Source organism: Pristiophorus japonicus, chromosome 1, assembly GCF_044704955.1.
Source record: "Pristiophorus japonicus isolate sPriJap1 chromosome 1, sPriJap1.hap1, whole genome shotgun sequence".
Lineage (NCBI taxonomy): Eukaryota > Metazoa > Chordata > Chondrichthyes > Pristiophoridae > Pristiophorus > Pristiophorus japonicus.
This window is the reverse complement of record NC_091977.1, coordinates 297,142,762-297,166,712: the sequence shown is the minus strand read 5'-3', so window position 1 is coordinate 297,166,712 and position 23,951 is coordinate 297,142,762. Positions and strand designations below refer to the sequence as shown.

The 23,951-nt window shown below is 43.9% G+C and overlaps 1 protein-coding gene across 1 annotated transcript in view; it reads right to left on the bottom strand.

Annotated features, from left to right (window-relative positions):
* Window positions 1-23,951, bottom strand: part of LOC139250721 (grainyhead-like protein 2 homolog) — a 185,034-nt gene that overhangs the window by 121,570 nt on the left and 39,513 nt on the right. The gene's annotated exons all lie outside the window — the stretch shown is intronic.

The following is a 23,951-nucleotide window of genomic DNA, read 5'->3' as shown; positions in this document are numbered from 1 at the left end:
GGCAATTATATATATTTTTTAATTCTGTTCATTACTTGCTGGTGCTTTTTGCTACTCTTGACTCTGTTCATATTTCATCACAGGTTTCAGTGATGACAGATAAGTGAACTATTTTGCCCTCGTAGTGTGTGACAGCAGGAATGTGCAACAGATGCAAGATTATTCTATTGCATTACCTAGTTACTTCTCATGTCATTGTACATGGAGGGGCAGATTTTAATTATTGAATGGCCAGCCAGTGAAGCACGGCTGCCCGACAGACTTGATGGGAGGCATGGTCCATTTCGAGGGCCGGACTTCATTACCATATGGGCGGTGGGCAGAAAACAAGTGCCCTGGAGCCGCCCACCAGCTCTGGGCCAGTCGAAGGTAGTTCTGGGGGAGGGAGTCCGTTCTCCAGGGCGGGTGGAGGGGGAACTGCTGGGAAGACAGCCTGGAGGAGCACTACTACACCTCCCGGCCCCACAAATTAATTAAAACGTACCCGCTGGTCTCCTCTCTGGTTGGATCGCCAGCTGTTAACAAGTGTGTGTACAGCGCATGCCCACTGCGGCCCTAAAATGGTAATCGGGCTCCTATGTATATCACAGAATCACCATTTGCAGATTTTACAGGCCTACCTCCTGACTCAGACGGCGACTCTGGCATTATTGGGAGCGGGAACACGGTGCTCAGCTTTCCACTCCCCGCCCCCTCTCCACCATTGTAAGGGCACTACCTCCCTGTTTTCACCCAGCGGTGCCAATGAAAATCTACCCCAGAGAGTCAAAACTTGTACAGTCTTGAAAAATGTTATCGCTGTGCCCAAAGAAGGCAATTATAGTGCACCCTGCAACATTGGACCACAGAAGTTATTACTACAAGAACATAGAATAATTCATAAGAATATAAGAAATAGGAGCAGGAGTAGGCCATTCGGCCCCTCGATGAGATCATGGTTGATCTTCTGCCACAACACTTCTCTGCATTATCCCCATATCCCTTGATTCCCTTAATATCCAAAAATATATCGATCTCGGTCTTGAATATACTCAAAGACTGGGCCTCCACAGCCCTCTGGGGTAGAGATTGCAAAGATTCACCACCCTCTGAGTGAAGAAGTTTCTCCTCAGCTCAGTCCTAAATGGCCGACCCCTTATTCTGAGACTGTGACCCCTGGTTCTAGACTCCTCAGCCAGAGGAAACATCCACCCCGTCAAGCCCTGTAATAATTTTGTATGTTTCAATGAGATCACCTGTCATTCTTCTAAACTCTGGAGAATATAAGCCTAGTCTACTCAATCTCTCCTCATAGGACAATTCCCCCCATCCCAGGAACCAGCACAGAAGGAGGCTAGTTAGCCCTTCATGCCTGTGCTGGCTTGGTGACAGAGCTACCAATTAGTCCCACTCCCCTGCTCTTTCCCCATGGCCCTGCAAATGTTTCCTTTTTAAGTATATATCCAATTCTCTTTTGAAGGTTACTATTGAATCTGCTTCTACTGCCCCTTCAGGTAGTGCATTCCAGATCACAACTCACTGAATAATACATTTCTCCTCTTCTCCCCCCTAGAGAAAAGAGAACAGAATGAGCGGATGAATTTAAATGATAGCAAGATGTTTTTTGACACTATACGCTCACGATAAAAAATAATCACGTACATCAACCTGCTGAAACACGGCAGCACAGCTAAGCAGGCATCAATGAATTCCTAAATTGAGCGCACTGGTTATCACTTAATGAATAGGGCAGCAGGTACTCGCAAAATAAATTAATGCAGTAGTGAACAGCAATAAATTAATGGACCAACGTGTACACCAAATCAATAAATTAATCGACCAGCATGCACACCAAATCAACGGCCCGGAATTTGCGGTCATTTGTTGTCATTCCACCGTTGAAACTTACTGCAACTTTGGGATTCGGCGCTTGTGGAAATCCTGAAGTTGCGGACTGTCATTGACATCTCCGTCACAGGCCGTACAATGCCCCTACCACCGCCCTCCCCCTCCAACCGCCCCCTCCACAGAGCTGGCAATCAGTGAAATCTCTCAAATCAGGGAAACTGAGGAAAACTAATAACAAATTCCGAGAGCAGTGGGCACACCAAAAAAAATTATGTTAATGAAGCAATAATGCATTAGGCAGTTTATTATATATTTGTATATTATTATTGAGTTTAAGTTCTTGTAAAATACACTTTACACATGATAGCCAAAATTAAGGAAGGTCAGTGGGATGAAAGCTCCCAAGAGAAAGGAAGGGTACAGGTAAGTAATGGGGTGGTGGGACATTTGGGGAAGGGGTCATGGGGAATGCAAGGTCCAAGATGCTGGGCCTGGAGCCAGCTACTATAAGCACCATGCAAAGCTGCAGCCTGAAAAATCAGGCAACCACTACAACAGCATGAGAAAAAAAATGGAGCACTTACGCCATCACCCAAGGCAGCCATGTAATTTTTGAGCAAGTGTGTCTGTCGGGAGGGGAGAAGTCCACAAATGAATGGGGGGGGGGGGAATTAGGGCCCAGAGCTCCATTTACCGAGAACACAGAGAAAATATACTTGACAATTGGGTAAACAAAATAATATGGTGAGTGAACCTGGGTGGTTCACAATATAGTGCCGACAGTGATAGGAGGTCTGTAAAAATGAATGACAGGAAATTGGACTTTCTCATTATAAAATATTAGCATATTTTTCATATCTCCCTGTCCCCGACTATAAAATGTTATAAAGTGATTTCCATTATAAATATTGATACAAATGCATTACTCAAAAATGGTAATAAGAAGCGAGGTTTGTGGACATGAAGTACATGCCATATTCAATAAAAGAATATATAAATGCCTTGTATACAAAAATGCAAGAGTAGGCAGAGCTCTACTGCTCTAGCCATTGCTCAAACATAAATGAAAGTAAATGTGCTGAATGGAACTGCTGAACAAAGAGCAGGAGAAAGAAAAATAAGCATTATTGCATTCAGGTGAAAAGATAATGGGCCAAAAATTGTGGCCTCGCCAGGTGCATACAAAGTGTGCACGGATCCGGCGAGGCCTCGCAAAAGCTGGCTCTCTGGGTACGATGCGCATGCACCAAGAACCAGCTTTTCCGATCTGTCAAAATTTCTTCAGACAGATCCTACACATCCCCGGGAGAAGGACATCCACGCGAGAGAGATTGGGCTATTTGCCCAACTCATGCCCAGCGAATGTCCTTCAAACTTTTACGACTGGTAAAAGCAGGCGTATAGCTTACTTTTACCAGTGTAACACTTTTAAAACATAGAAAAATGTAATTTAATTTATTTTGCTGTGTTTCGGTGTTTTAGGGTGTTATTCTCATTGCTAATACAGGTAATTATCAATGAGAATACTACCTAGTGATTGGTGGTCCAGGCCCACATGGTTGCAACATAGATGTCCATACGTGAAAGACAGACCCCGTACGCTGTGCAGTGAATGAAGGCCTCAGACCGGAATCCTATGTTTTTCCAGGATCAACAGGTAGTTTTGTAAAAACATTTCGGGTCAGATGCGTATGAAGGAAGCCTCCGACCGCAATTTTTCCCCCAATATAACAGATAGTGACGTGAGACTTAAAGGTACTCAGTATCATAAGACAGACATTATTATTGAAGGGTCACTGCCAATAACGAGGAAACAATGTATTAAGTATAGAAAATAATCTCCAAATGTTCTTAATTGTCCGCAGTCTTTAAAGAAAAATGCAAAAATTAAACCACTCTCTCACCTGTGTCATCACTGCAGTAGGTATGTCACATGGCACAAAATTGCTCAGACTTTGCAAATGTAATTAATCATAAACATATATATATATAAAAAATCCCAATTCTAGCACCGCCATCATGTAAAATACATCATATTTTGTTATGGATAAAAATAAAAATCTTAAAAATAGGCTTGGAGCCTAAAATTTACAAGCAGTTACAATTGCTCCATGATTGATTTCAACAGTTTATAACTAGTTACAATTGCCGGGATCTGCCTAAATGGAGCAGTGACCTTAAAGGGAAAGGCCGGAGTTAAACATATTGGTCCTAAGTTTCCACACGCGGCAAAACAGGCGCCCGTCCAAGCTGGGTGCCCGTTTTTCGCGCCGAAAACGGCACCGGAAAAAAACCGCGCTATTCTCAAGCGCTTTGCAGCTCGATGTCTGCTTGGCGCGGCACCCAGGGGGCGGAGCCTACACTCGCGCCGATTTTGTAAGTAGGAGGGGGCGGGTACAATTTAAATTAGTTTTTTTCGTGCCGGCAACCCTGCGCGTGCGCATTGGAGCGTTCGCGCAGTCTGAAGTAAACATTGGCACTCGGCCATTTTTAAAAACTGCTGCAGAAAAAGTGAAAATTTGTTTATTGAACCCTTGCAAAGGCTTACATTTTAATTTTCTTGATATTTCTGTGTGCGAGGGAGTGCATTCTGTAATTAAAGATAGACTGTGATAAACGGGACACATGCACTTGTTTGAGACTATTCAAATTATTTGCAGCTGTTCAATTTTTAACATTTTTTAATAAAACCACATTGCCCTTCCATGATCAGCACTGAGGCTTCCTGCAGCTTTCTCCCTCCCTCCTCCTGCTGTCGGTCGGTCCCGACGGCAAACCGCTGCCTCAAGTAATGAGGCTTCCTGCACCTTTCTCCCTCCCTCCTCCTGCTGTCGGTCGGTCCCGACGGCAAACCGCTGCCTCAAGTAATGAGGCTTCCTGCAGCTTTCTCCCCCCCCCCCTGCCGTCGTTCAGTCCCGACAGCAAACCGCTGCCTGAAAGGCCTGCCTGAAGCACTTTCACACAGGTAGGAACATGGTTTATTTAATCTTTTCTTTGCTTATACATTTTTATTCAGGTTGGATTTATTTGTATAATATTTGTATAAGTATAACTAAGGATTTATTGTAGAATTTAATGACTTCCCTTCCCCCCCCCTCCCCCCCACCTCGTTTCCGACGCCTAATTTGTAACCTGTGCCTGATTTTTTAATGTGTAGACAAGGTTTTTTCAAGCCTACAAAGATCTTTACTTGCTCCATTCTAAGTTAGTTTGGAGTACGTTTTCACTGTGGAAACTTTCAAATCAGGCGTCAGTGGCCGGACACGCCCCCTTTTGAAAAAAAAATTCAGTTCCAAAGTGAAACTGTTCTACCTGACTAGAACTGCAGAAAACTAAATGTGGAGAATTCCGATTTCTAAGATACTCCGTTCTCCACCAGTTGCTCCTAAAAATCAGGAGCAAATCATGTGGAAACTTGGGGCCATAAAGCTTGCACCAGGGCCAAAACTACCCATAAATAATGCTATGTATGAGATATCTGAGCAAACCTGAGGACTAGGAGAAATTTAGAATTCAGCAGCGGAGGACTAAGGGTTTAATTAGGAGGGGGAAAATAGAGTATGAGAGTAAGCTTGCAGGGAACATAAAAACTGACTGCAAAAGCTTCTATAGATATCTGCAGAGAAAAAGATTAGTGAAGACTAATGTAGGTCCCTTGCAGTCAGAATCAGGTGAATTCATAATGGGGAACAAGGAAATGGCAGACCAATTGAAAAAATACTTTGGTTCTGTCTCCACTAAGGAAGACACGAATAACCTCCCGAAAATACTACAGGACTGAGGGTCTAGCGAGAAGGAGGAACAGAGGGAATTGAGGGAAATCCTTATTAGTCAGGAAATGGCGTTAGGGAAATTGATGGGATTGAAGGCCGATAAATCCCCAGGGCCTGATAGTCTGCATCCCAGAGTACTTAAGGAAGTGGCCCTCGAAAGAGTGGATGCATTGGTGGTCATTTTCCAACATTCCATGAACTCTGGAGGAGGGAGAGAGAAAACAAGGAATTATAGACCGGTTAGCCTGACATCGGTAGTGGGGAAAATGCTGGAATCAATTATTAAAGATTTAATAGCAGCGCATTTGGAAAGCAGTGACAGGATTAGTCCAAGTCAGCATAGATTTATGAAAGGGAAATCATGCTTGACAAATCTTCTAGAATTTTTTGAGAATGTAACTAGTAGAGTGGATAAGGGAGAACCAGTGGATGTGGTATATTTGGACTTTCAAAAGGCTTTTGACAAAGTCCCACACAAGAGATTGGTGTGCAAAATTAAAGCACATAGGATTGGGGGTAATGTATTGACATGGATAGAGAACTGGTTGGCAGACAGGAAGCAAAGAGTGGGAATAAACGGGTCCTTTTCAGAATGGGGCAGGCAGTGACTAGTGGGGTACCGTAAGGTTCAGTGTTGGGACCCCAGCTATTTACAATATAACTAATGTTGTAGACAAAGGAATTGAAAGTAATATCTCCAAGTTTGCAGATGACACTAAGCTGGGTGGCAGTGAGAGCTGTGAGGAGGATGCTAAGAGGCTGCAGGGTGACTTGGACAGGTTAAGTGAGTGGCCAAATGCATGGCAGATGCAGTATAACGTGGATAAGTGTGAGATTATCCACTTTGGTGGCAAAAACAGGAAGGCAGATTATTATCTGAATGGTGACAGATTAGTAAAACGGGAGATGCAACGAGACCTGGGTGTCATGGTACATCAGTCATTGAAAGTAGGCATGCAGGTACAGCAGGCAGTAAAGAAAGCAAATGGCATGTTGGCCTTTATAGGGAGAAGATTTGAGTATAGGAGCAGGGAGGTCTTCTGCAGTTATACAGGGCCTTGGTGAGACCACACCTTGAGTATTGCGTGCAGTTGTGGTCTCCTCATCTGAGGAAGGACATTCTTGCTATTGAGGGAGTCCAGCGAAGGTTCACCAGACTGATTCCTGGGATGGCAGAACTGACTTATGAAGAAAGACTGGATCGACTAGGCTTATATTCACTGGAATTTAGAAGAATGAGAGGGGATCTCATAGAAGCATATAAAATTCTGACGGGATTGGATGCAGGAAAAATGTTCCCGATGTTGGGGAAGTCCAGAACCGGGGTCACAGTCTAAGGATAAGTGGTAAGCCATCTAGGACCGAGATGTGGAGAAACTTCTTCACCCAGAGAATTGTGAACCTATGGAATTCTCTACCACAGAAAGTTGTTGAGGCCAGTTCATTGGATATATTCAAAAGGGAGTTAGATGTGACCCTTATGGCTAAAGGGATCAGGGGGAATGGAGAGAAGGCAGGAGTGGGGTACTGAAGTTGCATGATCAGCCATGATCATATTGAATGGTGGTGCAGGCTCGAAGGGCTGAATGGCCTGCTCCTGCACCTATTTTCTATGTTTATATCTACTAGTTCATAGATTTAAAGATGCAACAACTATCTTGTGAAGGAATGGAGGAAAAAGTTCTTATTGTGATAAGTACTAACCCTATAAGTTCCTAGCTGTGATTAATGATATTTAAATAAATTATTATTGGTCCCTGTTAATCAGCAAAAAAATAATTTGATGCAAGTGCAAGCATCCTCCTGAAGTTGTAGACAAGTCTAATCAGAGAACCAAAGATTCTCTATATTTTCGTTTTCCTTCACCGATGTTCTGCTCCTCTCTCCAGATGGACCTGCTGCTGCATAGTTCCAGAGGCATCAAGTCCTTCCGGTTCCTCAACCATGCAGCCATTCTTCCTACCAGAGCCTCGACAATGAATGTAAACAGGCAATTCAACATCAGGGGCTTCACAGTTGGACCGAATGCTTTCCTCACTAGTTGTACAAGCGTGCATACTCCTATGAGTCCATTGTATGCAATCACAGGTTTAGGAACCCTTGCCAATATTCCACTCCCAGGGTGTTGAAGATAACACCAAGTAAATCCCATACCCCACTCCTCCTGTACGCTACTCACCCAAAGAATTAAGCCACAATGATCCCTTTTATGTTGACGTTATCTTTATCAAGTACCTCACTCCAACCATTCAAATAAAAAATGGAATCTGTGATCAGCAATTAATCAGCTGTATAAATTAAGTAAAATTGTTCAAAGGCTTGCTGCAGAAGGGCCATAAAGAGCTGTTGTGGTCTCAGGTTTGGATAGCCATGTCCTGCAGAATTTTTGTAATACCCTGTACTGAATTATGAGAAAAACATGTCAATAGTGGGATCGGGTTTGTTTGGAGCTAGTCGGCCACAGTTGATTGGCATTCATGTGTAATGTACCATAATTTACTTTCCCCCTCATAACTTATAAAGAGGGTTTATTTTGTTTCTGTTAAACCATTAACAGAAACTTCAGGTTTGAATTTAATACAGAACTAAAGTTTTTCATCAGTATTTCTCAGGAAAATATTAAACGATTGCTTTCCGGCAAATTGGAACATAAACTATACTTCAATATTAATTCAATAGAGATATAGGAATAAATGTCCTCCCTCCAAGCAGAGCCAATTGTGCATTGCACTGCGTGAATAAAGGGTTAGCCAAATTGCAACTCTTGAAAACAAGCCGACGTTAGTAAAACCAGCTCGAATTGTGACAAATTCTACTTCACAATAGTGATCCTGCTTTAGTTTATCCAGGTTCATTTACTGTTCTCACAAATAGTGCAGTCTCCACGGTTCCAGTCTTTTAAAAGCTATGCTCCAGGGAGGCTCAAAGTTAATACATTTCTGACCCTTCTGATGTACAGCCAGCCACTAGTCATCAAAGGTTGCACTGATAATATGTGAAGTTTGGCTGCAATTTACCTTCATCGAGGTATTTCGCGTGTTAAGTCCAATAGCTATCCCAGTATCGGGTCTGGCGCAGTCACTCTCTGATTTCTACATTAAGATGTAGGGGTAGAGTTTCTGCTTCTTTACACCAGTGATATCAACGCAATTCAAGCGGAATTGGCCGAACCAGCGCAACAGATCGGGGAATTTTAAACATAAGTGAGTTACGCCCAAAACATAAGAACATAAGAATTAGGAGCAGGAGTAGGCCATTCAGCCCCTTGAGCCTGCTCCGCCATTCAATGAGATCATGACAGATCTTCTACCTCAACTCCACTTTCCTGCACTATCTCCATATTCCTTGATTCCCTTGAAACAGTCCACACCCCCAGTCAAAATTGCAAAATTCCGATGATTACGCTTGTTCGGGAAGACTTTTCAAAATGCGCTCATTGTCTGAGGCGCACAGGCACTAGTCGGTACATTTTAAAAGCTTTTTAGTATCAAAAAATATTTATTTTACTAAGAAACTGACGATTGTTGACCAATGGGTCAGTATAGTTTTTTTTTAAAGTTATTTTCAGTCATTTTAAATCAGGTTACTCACAAATTGCTGATTTTTTTGTGATAAACCCATTTTCAGCTGTATTAATAAAACTGCACCAGGTTACCACTCAAGGAATACTTTCTAATGCGAAGAAAAAAAAAGAAACTATTATGTTCTGTTACACTGCCCAATTGCACTGGTTGATGGAAGATTTTAAGTTTGTGATTATGCTAATGAATTCCGTTGGAAACTTAATCTGTAACCTAACCAGTGCAATTTCAAGTGCATTTTTGGTGCAAAAGCAGAAACTCTTCCCCGTAATGCCTAATGGCTCTGCTAGTTGGGAGGCAGTATGCCACTGAAATGAAATGCAACTGAGTCTCTTCAGTTGGCCACAGCAATGAAGTGAGGAGAGCTGGATTCAGCATCTGCCACTCACGTGGTCACTACAAATCATTTGGAAGCAACATAATGCTTCAGATATCGGCAATGACTGATACACAGACAGTTACTCAAATAGCTAAAAAAGCTAAAACACCCAAGAAAGGCACTTTCTAAAGATGCCAGTAGCTACCAGAATGTGAACAAACAGTACAATTTATTAGAGAATTTTGTGGAATATCCTTTTGTAGTTTTTATTAAAATAATGGGCCAAAGATTGCAGTAGGCGGCTTCCCACGGGCGAAATTCTTTTTATGAAGGTACCTGGTGGTCCCGGAGGTACAAACACTTGCACTCCGAGGCCTAGATGCGCAGCCCAGCACAGAGGCCCACACATCTCTGGAGCATACGGGCATCCTGGGATCACGTGGGCCTGGATTACAATTACAATTTAAATGGAGAAAAATTGCAAAGTGTTGCAGTACAGAAGGACCTGGGGGTCCTTGTGCATGAAACACAAAACGTTAGTATGCTGGTGCAGCAAGTGATCAGGAAGGCAATTGGAATGTTGGCCTTTATTGCAAGGGGGATAGAGTATAAAAGAAGAGAAGTCCTGCTACAACTGTACAAGGTATTGGTGAGGCCACACCTGGAGTACTGTGTACAGTTTTGGTCTCCGTATTTAAGGAAGGATATACTTGCATTGGAAGCTGTTCAGAGAAGTTTCACTCAGTTGATTCCGGAGATGAGTGGGTTGATTTATGAAAATATGTCGAGTAAGTTGGGCCTATACTCATTGGAGTTCAGAAGAATGAGAGGTGATCTTATCGAAACATATAAGATAATGAGGGGGCTCGGGCAAGGTGGATGCAGAGAGGATATTTCCATTCATAGGGGAAACTAAACCTAGAGGACATAGTCTCAGAATAAGGGGACACCCATTTAAAACTGAAATGAGGAGGAATTTCTTCTCTCAGAGGGTTGTAAATCTGTGGAATACCCTGCAACAGAGAGCTGTGGAGGCTGGGTCATTGAATATATTTAAGGTGGAGGGTGACAAATGTTTGAGCAATAAGGGAGTAAAGGGTTATGGGGAGCGGGCAGGGAAGTGGAGCTGAGTCCATGATTGGATCAGCCATGATCTTATTGAATGGCGGAGCAGGCTTGAGGGGCCAAATGCCCTACTCCTGCTCCTATTTCTGATATTCTTATGGACCACCAATCACAATGTAGTATTCTCATTCATTGTAATGGGAGCTCTGAGCTCCCATTATTATTAATCTATTAATGAGAATACCCCTAAAATCAAATAAAATGCACACATAAATAAAAAGAACACTTCACTTTTTTTAAATTAATAGAAATTGCATTAAATTAAATGTTTTAGAGAAAAAATAATTGTTTTGAAATTTTAAAAAAAGTGTTCTAGTAGTGTTAAAAATAAACTTACCTTCATAGACAGGGTTTTAAATATAAAAATAAGCAATAACATTTATATTTTCTATCTATTAAAACTCTTACGCTGGTAAATGCAGGCATTTCACCTGCTTTTACCAGGCGTAAGAGTTTGAAGGACGTTCGCTGGGCAATAGTTGAGCAAATAGCCCAAAATTCAGCCCGCGGAGGCCCTTCTCCCGTGGCTGCGTGCAATCTGTCAAAATACAGTTTGACAGATCACAAGTACCGGGTTCAGGCGTATGCGCTTTGCGTGCCTAAACCCGGCACTTGCGGGGCCTCTTCGGACGTGTGCGCGCATCGTATGCACCCAGAGAGGCTGCAATTTCAGGGCCATAAATTGACCCTAAATGGCTCAGTGTGCAATGTACCACATGGTGTATATAGTACTGGGACATGCAGTGCCTGGTTCAGTCGCCAGGTAGTGCTGAGTTAGCAGGTCTTCGCTAGTTTGAGGTGGAGGCATTACAAGTGGCCATAGTGAAGTAAAGTCAGACAGTATTCCTGCTCCAGAAAGGTATTCAGTGATGCCTGCTCTGGAAAATTCAAGTGTATGGGCATCAGTTGAGGTTGGATTCAGGCTCAGCGTTGAACAGACCTGTTGATACTCACTGTCCGTTTCAGATATGTATAGACACTTGAGGGTAGCCAGCACCCTTGAAACTACACCCCAGTAAGAGTCAGCACTTCCATAACAGGAGGGGAGTAAACTGGGGAGTGCGGGCAGGGGGTGGGGGGAAAGAAGGAACAAAATCAAAATAAAGGTTTTAGTAAACTTATGCAACGTTAAAACTGCTCCACACTTCCCCACAGCCATCACCCAAACTAGCAAAACCCATTAACTCATTTGAAACCACTTCCCTTCCTCCCTTATGACAAATTTCACTTTGATTCCATTCTCAGCTAAACACACTTTTCATCAGCTACGTACGAAACAGTCGAGTTAAATGAGACTTTGCCAAGGGTACTGCAAGCAGATTTAGGAAGTACAAAGCTTTAGTCACGCTCAAGGAGTCAGAAACACACCACACTCTTAGCAGCACAGCGAGAATGGTCAGGTTAATTATGTCCCAAGGTAGACTGCATTTAAACAAAAAGTTTCTGTCTAGTAGTGATCCATGACTTTGTGAACATACCTTCAAGAGGAACTGGAGCCCATTTAAAAAAAAAATCACCAACTGCAATAGCTTACTCACAAACCACCCTCCCACCCCCCTGCAATCTAAACGGTGTGCAGCTCTATTGTGGAGGAACCCACCTCATTACGCTGCAATTTTTTCCCCACCACCTAAGTAATGACACTTTCTCTTTCTGGGCACGGGCTGATTTAATTGTCAATGGGTTTCTCAATCGAGGCGCTCCCATTTGGGATGTACCGGGTTACGAAATACAATTTCACATGGAATGTTTCAGCCGGAAGTGGCTGCGGAGCTTCACAGGGGGGCGGGGGGCTTGTCACCTGCCGGTCAAAAAAGTGCAGTACGGGCAGGGGGGGGTGGGGGGTGGACAGGCGCATGTTTGTCAAAAAAAGTGCAGTACAAATAGTTACATCAATGATTTAATAAGCTGCCGAAACTCACCATCAAGGCTTAGGGTGTTGATGGGGAGCTGTAAAATTGTAGCTCAGAATGAGTCAGTGCCTTTAGGCGAAGGTAGGGGGTGGAATTGGAAACAAATCGTCTCCTTCCCGAGAAGAACATTTTCATTTTGCCACACCAAAGGCAGACTAAGTTAACATCTCTTTGCCTGGGAAAAGACACATTCTGATGATATACCTGATGGTGCTATCTCTGTCCTACTGCCATTTTAGGGAATAAGGATGGACATTCCTTGCAGTGCTGGATGTTGATTCCACTGCCCCAACATCATCAGTAGCAGCCCTCTAAAACTGAACTTCTGTGTCTGAGTTAGAGCAAAAGGCTATAATAGTGAAGAGATATAGGTTACTTATCCCAGCTGGAACCCTCCCCCTCGCCTTATTGTCAGCCCTCTAGCTTATTCACTCTAGCCTTTGGTAGACAAATAAGGGTAAACTAGTTTTATTGTGGGTTGATCATTTTTTTCATTACTGGTTGTGGAGAATAAATCTAATTATTTTTATTTCCCCTCCCCCCCACTCTTAATTGTTTAAGAACTGAGACTTTGTTCTTGGATCAGGTCGAAGACTGCTGGCAAACTAGCTAGAATCTGCACTTTAGTTTACTGCACATAAGATAGTACAGTTTGTAATGTTTTACACAGTTTTAACACATTAAAGAGTTGAAAGAACATGACACTGTGTGAGTAAAGCTTATGTTATTCTCTTGTTACACATACAAACAGAATTATTTCTCACTGGTTTTCATTTACTGCTAGGAGGGGTGCCATTGCAACAAACTATATCTACTGGTGTTCAGTGTGATTTGAAAGCAGTAGCATTGGAACTTACTTAACTAAATGACATGGGAATACCTTCTCCTTCTCATTCTCCTTCTCCTTAGGCAGTCCCTCGGAATCGAGGATGATTTGTTTCCACACTAAAAATGAGTTTGCAGGTGATCTATAGTCTCTGTCACAGGTAGGGCAGACAGTGGTTGAAGGGTCGGGTGGGTGGAGTGCTTGATTTGTCGTACACTCCTTCCGCTGTTTGAGCTTGGCCTCCGCTTGCTCCTGGCGAAGAGACGCGAGGTGTTTGGCGCCTTCCCGGATGCTTCTCTTCCACTTTGAGTGATCTTGGGCCAGGGATTCCCAGGTGTCGGTGGGGCTTTGACGGTGTCCTTGAAGCGTTTCCTCTGCCCACCTGGGGCTCGCTTGCTGTGTTGGAGCTCCGAGTAGAGCGCTTGTTTTGAGAGTCTTGTATCGGGCATGCGGACGATGCGGCCCATCCATTGGAGCTGATCAAGTGTGGTCAATACTTCAATGCTGGGGATGTTGGCCTGAGTCAGAACACTGGCGTTGGTGCGCCTATCCTGCCAATGGATTTGCAGGATCTTGCGGAGGCAGCATTGGTGGTACTTCTCCAGTGCTTTGAAGTGCCTGCTGTACATAGTCCGTGTCTCTGAAGCATTTAGGAGGGCAGGTATTACTACTACTCTGTAGACCATGAGCTTGGTGCCGGGTTTGAGGTCCTGGTCTTCAAACACTCTCTTCCTCAGGCAATTGAAGTCTGCACTGGCACACTGAAGGTGGTGTTGGACTTAGTCATCGACATCTGCCCTTGTTGATTTAAGGCGGAGATAGACAGATTTTTGAGCAATAAGGGAATAAAGGGTTATGGAGAGCGGGCAGGGAAGTGGAGCTGAGTCTATGATCAGATCAGCCATGATCTTATTAAATGGCGGAGCAGGCTCGAGGGGCCAAATGGCCTACTCCTGCTCCTATTTCTTATGTTCTTATTTTGACAGTATGCTCCCAAGGTATGGAAAATGGTCCACGGTAATACCACAACTCATGTTTATAATGGTGGAATGTTTTACAGTATGTTATGCAGGGCTTGTTACAAGTCTCGAGAGTATTTGTAACATACACCAAGCACCGTCTATAATTTGAAGCCCAGTCTTAAATCATCCCAAATGAATATCCCAGGAGATGGTTATTCACACTCTAACTTTTAAAAATAAATTCAATTAGCAGCAGTACTCCAAGGCCTGGGAGTTCAAATCTCACTACGGCAACTGGGGAATTTAAATTCGGTTTATTAAATAAATCTGGAACATCAACAACTTGTATTTATATAGTGCATTTTTAACAGGGGTATTATAAGACAAGGATTTCGAAACCGAGTCACATAAGGAGAAATTAGTGCAAATGACCAAAAGCTTGGTCAAAGAGGTAGGTTTTAAGGACAGTCTTAAAGGAGGAAAGGGAGATAGAGAGGTGGAGAGGTTTAGGGAGGGGGTTCCAGAGCTTGGGGCCTAGGCAACAGAAGCCACGGCCACCAATGGTTGAACAATTATAATCAGGGATGCTCAAGAGGGCACAACTAGAGGAGTGCCGATATCTCGGGGAGTTGTGGAGTTGGAGGAGACTACAGCGATAGGGAGGGGCGAGGCCATGGAGGGTTTGAAAGCTTGGATGAGAATTTTGAAATCGAGGCGTTGCTTAACCAGGAGCCAATGTAGGTCACCGAGCACAGAGTGATGGGTGAGCAGGACTTGGTGTGAGTTAGGACATGGGCAGCTGAGTTTTAGATGACCTCAAGTTTACGTAGAGTAGAACATGGGAGACCATAAAGGAGTGCATTGGAATAGTCAAGTCTAGAGGTAACAAAGGCATTGATGATGGTTTCAGCAGCGGATGAGCTGAGGCAGGGGCGGGGACGGCCGATGTTACGGAGGTGGAAATAGGCGGTTTTAGTTATGCTGCGGATATGTGGTCGGAAGTTCATTTCCATGTCAAATATGACACCAAGGTTGTAAACAGTTTGGTTCAGCCTCAGACAGATGTTAGGGAGAGGGATGGAGTCAGTTGCTAGGGAACGGAGTTTGTGGCAGTGACCGAAAACAATGGCTTAGCTCTTCCCAGTATTTAATTGGAGAAAATTTCTGCTCATCCAGTACTGGATGTCAGCCAAGCAGTCTGACAATTTAGAGACCGTGGAGGGGTTGAGTGCGGTGTTGGTGAGGTAGAGCTGAGTACCGTCAGCGTACATGTGGAAACTGACGCTTTGCTTTCAAATGATGTCGCCAAGGGGCAGCATATAGATGAGAAATAGGAGGAGGACAAGGATAGATCCATGGAGGACACCAGAGGTAACGATGCAGGAGTGGGAAGAGAAGCCATTGCAGGTGATTCTCTGAGGCTACGATTAAATAGATAAGAATGGAACCAGGCGAGTGCAGTCCCACACAGCTGGACGACAGTGGAGAGGTATTGGAGGAGGATAGAGTGGTCAACCGTGTCAAAGGCTGCAGACAGGTCGAGAAGGACAAGGAGAATAAAAAGCTACTATCAGTAATGTTAACCATGTAACTATGTAACTACCGGATTGTCATATAAGCCTATATGGTTCACTAATATCCTTTAGGGAAGGAAATCTGCCATCCTTACCTGGTCTGGCCTATATGTGATTCCAGACCCACAGCAATGTGGTTGACTCTTAACTGGCCTAGCAAGCCACTTAGTTGTCAAGAAGGCACCTCCCAATTAGGGGATGGGCAATAAACGATGGCCTTGCCTGTGACATCCACATATCGTGAATGAATAAAAAAAAAAAGAGAGAAATTCCCCCTCTGCTCCTTGCCATAGGGTTCTTGGACTGTTCCACAAGTACATTACAATTGCATTTACATTGCAGCTATCACTTTGAGACCAGTAGGTGCAGATTCTGGTTCCAGGTTGGCAGAACACTGTCAACACTGCTTGGCTCGTGGCTGGGTGGAACTCTGATGACTACCCTGTACAGGATGCTCTCCACAGGTAGGATACACACATGCACAGAGCTCACTCCTAAAAGTCAACGGAGCAGAATTGGCAGTGAGTAATAACAGTGAACAAGCTGCTGTTATTATCACTTTGAAACTGACCACGACGTCAGGATGTAGCACATGCACATCCTAACGGGGATGTTATTCACTGCTCTGACACTGGCTGCACTGTGCCTCGCAATCAGTGTAATCAATGAAATTAGGGAATGGCAAAAACTTCGGCTTTTTCCACGGTAAGACTGCTTTAAATACCCCATTAAAAGTTAGACCCTTTTGAATTAGATGTAACTGAGGTTTTAACCGTGTATTGACTGCTAAACTAAAGTTATGGCCCTGAAAAACTAATTTAAATTTTGTGGAGTGTCAAATTTATCCATGATAATAAAAATTACAATTTTTAATAAACTTAAAAAAAAATGTTTTAAGTTTGTTCATATTTATTTCAGGTTTACTTTTCCCCATGTGAGGGCCCCAATCTTTGTTTTGTTCTCTGTAACATTTTTTAAAAATCTGAATAAAAGCTTCTTCAGTTCCTGGTTCACTGTCTGTGAGAATTCTGCATTGTGATTGGCTGCTTAGACAGTTTGCTGACATCATGCCGCATCACGCAATGGGATTCCCACTACACTACACTATACTACATTGCGCTGCACTGATCTCAATTGCATGTCAAAAAAGGCAAACTTCTCGCCACAGAGATTGCGAGATCTTTGTGGGCAAATTATGGGCCAATAATTTAATTGTTCAGAGAATGGAAGGAGGAGAATCTCTGCTCTCCAAATAAGAACTGGTAGATCTACAAATGTACATGATATCCATTTGAAAAACTAAAATGACCCACACTACACGGTGTGACAGCAGTCTGGATTTGATCTCCATGCAGTGTCAAACTGAAGCAGCGAGGAACTTACATAAGAACATAGAACATGAGAATTTGGAACAGGAGTAGGCCATCTAGCCCCTCGAGCCTGCTCCGCCACTCAACAAGATCATGGCTGATCTGGCCATGGACTCAGCTCCACTTACCCGCCCGCTCCCCATAACCCTTAATTCCCTTATTGGTTAAAAATCTATCTATCTGTGATTTGAATACATTCAATGAGCTAGCCTCAACTGCTTCCCTGGGCAGAGAATTCCAGATTCACAACCCTCTGGGAGAAGAAATTCCTTCTCAACTCGGTTTTAAGTTGGCTCCCCCATATTTTGAGGCTGTGCCCTCTAGTTCTAGTCTCCCCGACCAGTGGAAACAACCTCTCTGCCTCTATCTTGTCTATCCCTTTCATTATTTTAAATGTTTCTATAAGATCACCCCTCATCCTTCTGAACTCCAACGAGTAAAGACCCAGTCTACTCAATCTATCATTATAAGGTAACCCCCTCATCTCTGGAATCAACCTAGTGAATCGTCTTTGTACCCCCTCCAGAGCCAGTATATCCTTCCTTAAGTAAGGTGATCAAAACTGCACGCAGTATTCCAGGTGCAGCCTCACCAATACCCTGTACAGTTGCAGCAGGACCTCCCTGCTTTTTTTACTTCATCCCTCTCGCAATGAAGGCCAACATTCCATTCGCCTTCCTGATTCTCTGCTGCACCTGCAAACTAACTTTTTGGGATTCATGCACAAGGACCCCCAGGTCCCTCTGCACCGCAGCAAGTTGTAATTTCTCCCTATTCAAATGATATTCCATTTTACTGTTTTTTTTTCAAGGTGGATGACCTCACATTTTCCGACATTGTATTCCATCTGTCAAACCTTAGCCCATTCGCTTAACCTATCGAAATCTCTTTGTAGCCTCTGTGTCCTCAACATAACCCGCTTTCCCACTAATTTTTGTGTCATCTGCAAATTTTGTTACACTACACTCTGTCCCCTCTTCCAGGTTATCTATGTATATTGTAAACAGTTGTGGTCCCAGCACCGATCCCTGTGGCACACCACTAACCACCGATTTCCAACCGAAAAGGACCCATTTATCCCGACTCTCTGCTTTCTGTTAGCCAGCCAATTCTCTATCCATACTAATACATTTCCTCTGATTCCACGTATCTTTATCTTCTGCAGTAGCCTTTTGTGTGGCACCTTATCGAAAGCCTTTTGGAAATCTAAATATACCACATCCACCATGTTCGTTATATCCTCAAAGAATTCCAGTAAATTAGTTAAACATGATTTCCCCTTCATGAATCCATGTTGCGTCTGCTTGATTGCACTATTCCCATCTAGATGTTCCGCTATTTCTTCTTTAATGATAGCTTCAAGCATTTTCCCCACTACAGATGTTAAACTAATTGGCCTATAGTTACCTGCCTTTTGTCTGCCCCCTTTTTTAAACAGAGGCGTTACATTAGCTGCTTTCCAATCCGATGGTTCCTCCCCAGAATCCAGAGAATTTTGGTAGATTATAACGAATGCACCTGCTATAACTTCCGCCATCTCTTTTAATACCCTGGGATGCATTTCATCAGGACCAGGGGACTTGTCTAGCTTGAGTCCCATTAGCCTGTCAAGCACTACCCCCCTAGTGATAGTGATTGTCTCAAGGTCCTCCCTTCCCACATTCCCGTGACCAGCAATTTTTGGCATGGTTTTTGTGTCTTCCACTGTGAAGACCGAAGCAAAATAATTGTTTAAGGTCTCAGCTATTTCCACATTTACAATTATTAAATCCTCCTTCTCATCTTCTAAGGGATCAACATTTACTTTAGTCACTCTTTTCCGTTTTATATATCGGTAAAAGCTTTTACTATCTGTTTTTATGTTTTGCGCAAGTTTACTTTCGTAATCTATCTTTCCTTTCTTTATTGCTTTCTTAGGATATAGGATTACATAGGATATATAGAAACATAGAAACATAGAAAATAGGTGCAGGAGCAGGCCATTCAGCCCTTCTAGCCTGCACCGCCATTCAATGAGTTCATGGCTGAACATGAAACTTCAGTACCCCCTTCCTGCTTTCTCGCCATAACCCTTGATCCCCCGAGTAGTAAGGACTTCATCTAACTCCCTTTTGAATATATTTAGTGAATTGGCCTCAACTACTTTCTGTGGTAGAGAATTCCACAGGTTCACCACTCTCTGGGTGAAGAAGTTTCTCCTCATCTCGGTCCTAAATGGCTTACCCCTTATCCTTAGACTGTGACCCCTGGTTCTGGACTTCACCAACATTGGGAACATTCTTCCTGCATCTAACCTGTCTAAACCCATCAGAATTTTAAACGTTTCCATGAGGTCCCCTCTCATTCTTCTGAACTCCAGTGAATACAAGCCCAGTTGATCCAGTCTTTCTTGATAGGTCAGTCCCGCCATCCCGGGAATCAGTCTGGTGAATCTTCGCTGCACTCCCTCAATAGCAAGAATGTCCTTCCTCAGGTTAGGAGACCAAAACTGTACACAATACTCCAGGTGTGGCCTCACCAAGGCCCTGTACAACTGTAGCAACACCTCCCTGCCCCTGTATTCAAATCCCCTCACTATGAAGGCCAACATGCCATTTGCTTTCTTAACCGCCTGCTGTACCTGCATGCTAACCTTCAATGACTGATGTACCATGACACCCAGGTCTCGTTGCACCTTCTCTTTTCCTAATCTGTCACCATTCAGATAATAGTCTGTCTCTTTGTTTTTACCACCAAAGTGGATAACCTCACATTTATTCACATTATACTTCATCTGCCATGCATTTGCCCATTCACCTAACCTATGGCACTGAAACAGACCATTTGGCCTCACATAGGGCTCAATTTTCTCCGTTCATTTGCGCTTTTTTTTGTCGTGCGCTGTTTTTTTTGGTGTATTTATTTTTTTCAAACTTTCCCCCTGCAATCTGCGCCGGCGTAACTGATTTTTCTAGGCCAGTTTTCTTTTACGTTCCCTCATGTCTGCGCGGGTTTTTTCAATTGTTCACAATTTGGCCAACAGTTTTTCCTCTTAGGTCGGCGTATCTGGCCACTCCCGAAAAACCTTCTTGGCACTTAAGAAAACCAGTGCACATTGACAAATCTGCATTGAAAGACGCCATTTTTTTTAATCGAAGATTTTGGAGAGTCAAGAACACTGTCAAAATCAATAATAAAGTTCACTTTTTTTTAACCTGTCAACGTAGAAGTGTAAATTTGTTGGATTTCAGAAGTTCTCTCCTTTTCTTTACTCATTCAGACGCCACCAGCGAACATCTTGAAGCAGGGCTGGAGGGTCATAGATTTTGCCGGCAGAATCGGCCCCGCGCCCGGACACAGCGACTCGGGGTTCGGCTACAAAACAAGCTATGGAGGGGGCGGGGGTGTGGGGTGGGGGAGGAGAGAGAGAGTGAGGTGACGATCGGAAGGCTTGGAGCCCGGAGAGGGGAAGGGAAAGAGAGAGAGAGAAGTCACAAGACTCCAATTAGTAAGGGGGGGGGAGGAGAGGAGAAGTCACAAGACCATTGGGTGTGGTCATCCATACAGACCTGGAGAGAGACAACAGCAACCTGCTTGTCTGCTTTCTCGCATTTTGAGCTTCTTTCAAAGGTTAAATTTAAGTATGGGGGCCACACTGACAATGCCATACCTTCTGCGAGCCTTCTGCATCATGGTGCTACATAGGAGACAATTGATTCAACTTCATCACATCAGGAACATCAGAGCCCGTAGGGTGCTGGGCAGGAGGCCTTACCCATCTCGGGTATATCGAGACAGGCATTCGTACCTCCAGCTGAGTGATACAGACTGTGTCAGAAGGCTGTGTTTCCACAAAGAAGTTGTAACTGAGATCTGTGAGTTAATCAAAGCAGACCTGCAACCCAAAAGCGTCAGGAGGACTGCATTGTCACTTGAAGTGAAGGTTACAGCTGCACTTTCATTCTATGCCTCCAGATCATTTCAAGCTACAACTGGGGATGTGTGCGCCATCTCTCAACATGCAACACATGTCTCCATTCGCCAGGTCACGGCTGCACAGTACGCACGTAGAAATGACTTCATAAAGTTCCCCATGACCGCCCAAGCAATCCATGACAGGGCGATGGGCTTCTCCAGGATTGCTGACTTCCCAAAGGTACAGGACTGCATTGATTGTACCCATATCCTGCAAGCACGTTTGAAGGATTCCGAGATGTATAGGAACAGAAAAGGCTTCCACTCTGATAGAGAATTCAAGCTCTGCAGCCTGGCTGCAGTTTTGAAAATTCACAGACCCCCAAATCAAAGCTGCTACGTGCAACTCAGCATGTTGCATTAAGTCATCAATCAACTTGACATTTTAGGACCCTTGGGTAGCGAGTCAATTAAAGGTTAACAGACTATTAATTGAGCCAATAAGGTCAAAGAAGGCGAGTTCTTTTCTGTAAATTGAAGCAGGTATAAGTACAGCCATTTTGGCCATGTGGTCTCAGAAGGACAAAGGCCTGGCTTAAAGCCAGAAGCTTGTTGCTGCTGCCAGAATAAAGTTACATTAAAACTACAACCGGAGTTCGTATTTCATTGGGAATTAAATGATCTAATACACTCATTAATGTACAGCTCGTGTATGATGACATGCATCATGTCAGTCAATGCAAGATACCCTGGCAGCACCCATGATGCGTTCATCCTACGCGAGAGCGTATATATCTGCCATGTTTCAGCAGCCAGAAGGGCACAGCTGGCTACTGAGAGACAAAGGGTACAGCCTCGCCACCTGACTCATGATGCCAATACACATAACCCGGACGGAAGCTGACCGTCAGAACAACAATTCGCACATTGCGACGCGCAGCATCATTGAGAGGACCATTGGCATGTTGAAACAGCATTTCCGATGCCTGGACCATTCCAGAGGCTACTTGCTATACTCCCCTGAGACTTGAGACTGTCGGTCAGTTCACTGTTGTGTGCTGCATGCTGCATAACTTAGCTATCATGAGGCAGCAGCACCTGGTAGTGGAAGGTCCATCTGCGGTGATAGTGGCTGATGATAATGATGTGGAAGATGCAGGTGATGAGCAGGAGGAGGAGGACGAGGATGAGGAAGCCATGCAAGTGCCTGAGGCCGGAGCACGACGGCAGAGGAGGACGGGCCATCGTGCCCCTTTAACGATTGCTCGAGCCTTGTGCCAGCAGCTCATCCGTGAACGCTTTACTGATGCCTGAGGGCTCAGTGAGAACTATTCCACATGGACATGTTTACTGTTTGGAGCTGTTCCGGAATATTGTGTTGTGTTAATGGAAAATGATTCAGATTTAATGTTAAATATATTTTATTCAAAAGTTTACAATGTACTCAACTTAACTTTAATAAAATTATTCTTGTATCAAACTTTACTTTAAGATCACTTAAAAATGTGCAAATTTACATATCTTACAAAAAGCTTTTAATTTGAGAACAATTACAACAGTAACAATAATAACAACAACAGCAGCAAAGAAAGGCTGCACCCATCTCTCATCCCCCTTAGTCTAAGACCGCCTGCTGCGCTTGGTCTTGGACACTCCCGCAGGCGGTGGTGCAGTGTTTCTGGGCTTGGTACCAAGCTTATTCATTCTAACATCTCGGGTACTGCGCACCTCTTGAGGGGGTGGGGGGAGGGGGGGTGCGGTGTCGGCGTCAGGCAGCAAGTTGGAGGGCCCGGCTTTGGGCTCTTCAGAGAGTGGTGTGGGGGTTGGAGTGGGAGTGACAGTTGATTCTGTCAATGGGCACGGGATCTGGGCGTGTTCCCTTTTTGCAGCAGCTGACTCCAACAAGCCATCCCTCATGCGCCCTGACAGTGTCTCAACGGTCTGCAACATTCCCTCCCTCATGTTAAGCAAAACTGTCTGAACTACCTGCAACATTCCCTCCTTCACAGTCTGTGATGTGGTTTAGAAACATAGAAAATAGGTGCAGGAGTAGGCCATTCGGCCTTTTGAGACTACACCACCATTCAATATGATCATGGCTGATCATGCAACTTCAGTACCCCATTCCTGCTTTCTCTCCATACCCCTTGATCCTTTTAGCTGTAAGGGACACATCTAACTCCCTTTTGAATATACCTAACGAACTGAACTCAACAACTTTCTGTGGTAGAGAATTCCATAGGTTCACAATTCTCTGGGTGAAAATGTTTCTCCTCATCTCGGTCCGAGATGGCTTTCCTTCCGGAAATATAAGGAAACCGAGAATCTAGCGAGAAGGAGGAACTGAAGGAAATCCTTATTAGTCAGGGAATTGTGTTAGGGAAATTGATGGGATTGAAGGCCGATAAATCCCCAGGGCCTGATAATCTGCATCCCAGAGTACTTAAGGAAGCGGCCGTAGAAATAGTAGATGCATTGGTGATCATTTTCCAACAGTCTATCGACTCTGGATCAGTTCCTATGGACTGGAGGGTAGCTAATGTAACACCACTTTTTAAAGAAGGAGGGAGAGAGAAAACGGAGAATTATAGACTGGTTAGCTTGGCATCAGTAGTAGGAAAAATGCTGGAATCAATTATTAAAGATGAAATAGAAGCGCCTTTGGAAAGCAGTGACAGGATCGGTCCAAGTCAGCATGGATTTATGAAAGGGAAATCACGCTTGACAAATCTTCTAGAATTTTTTGAAAATGTAACTAGCAGAGTGGACAAGGGAGAACCAGTGGAT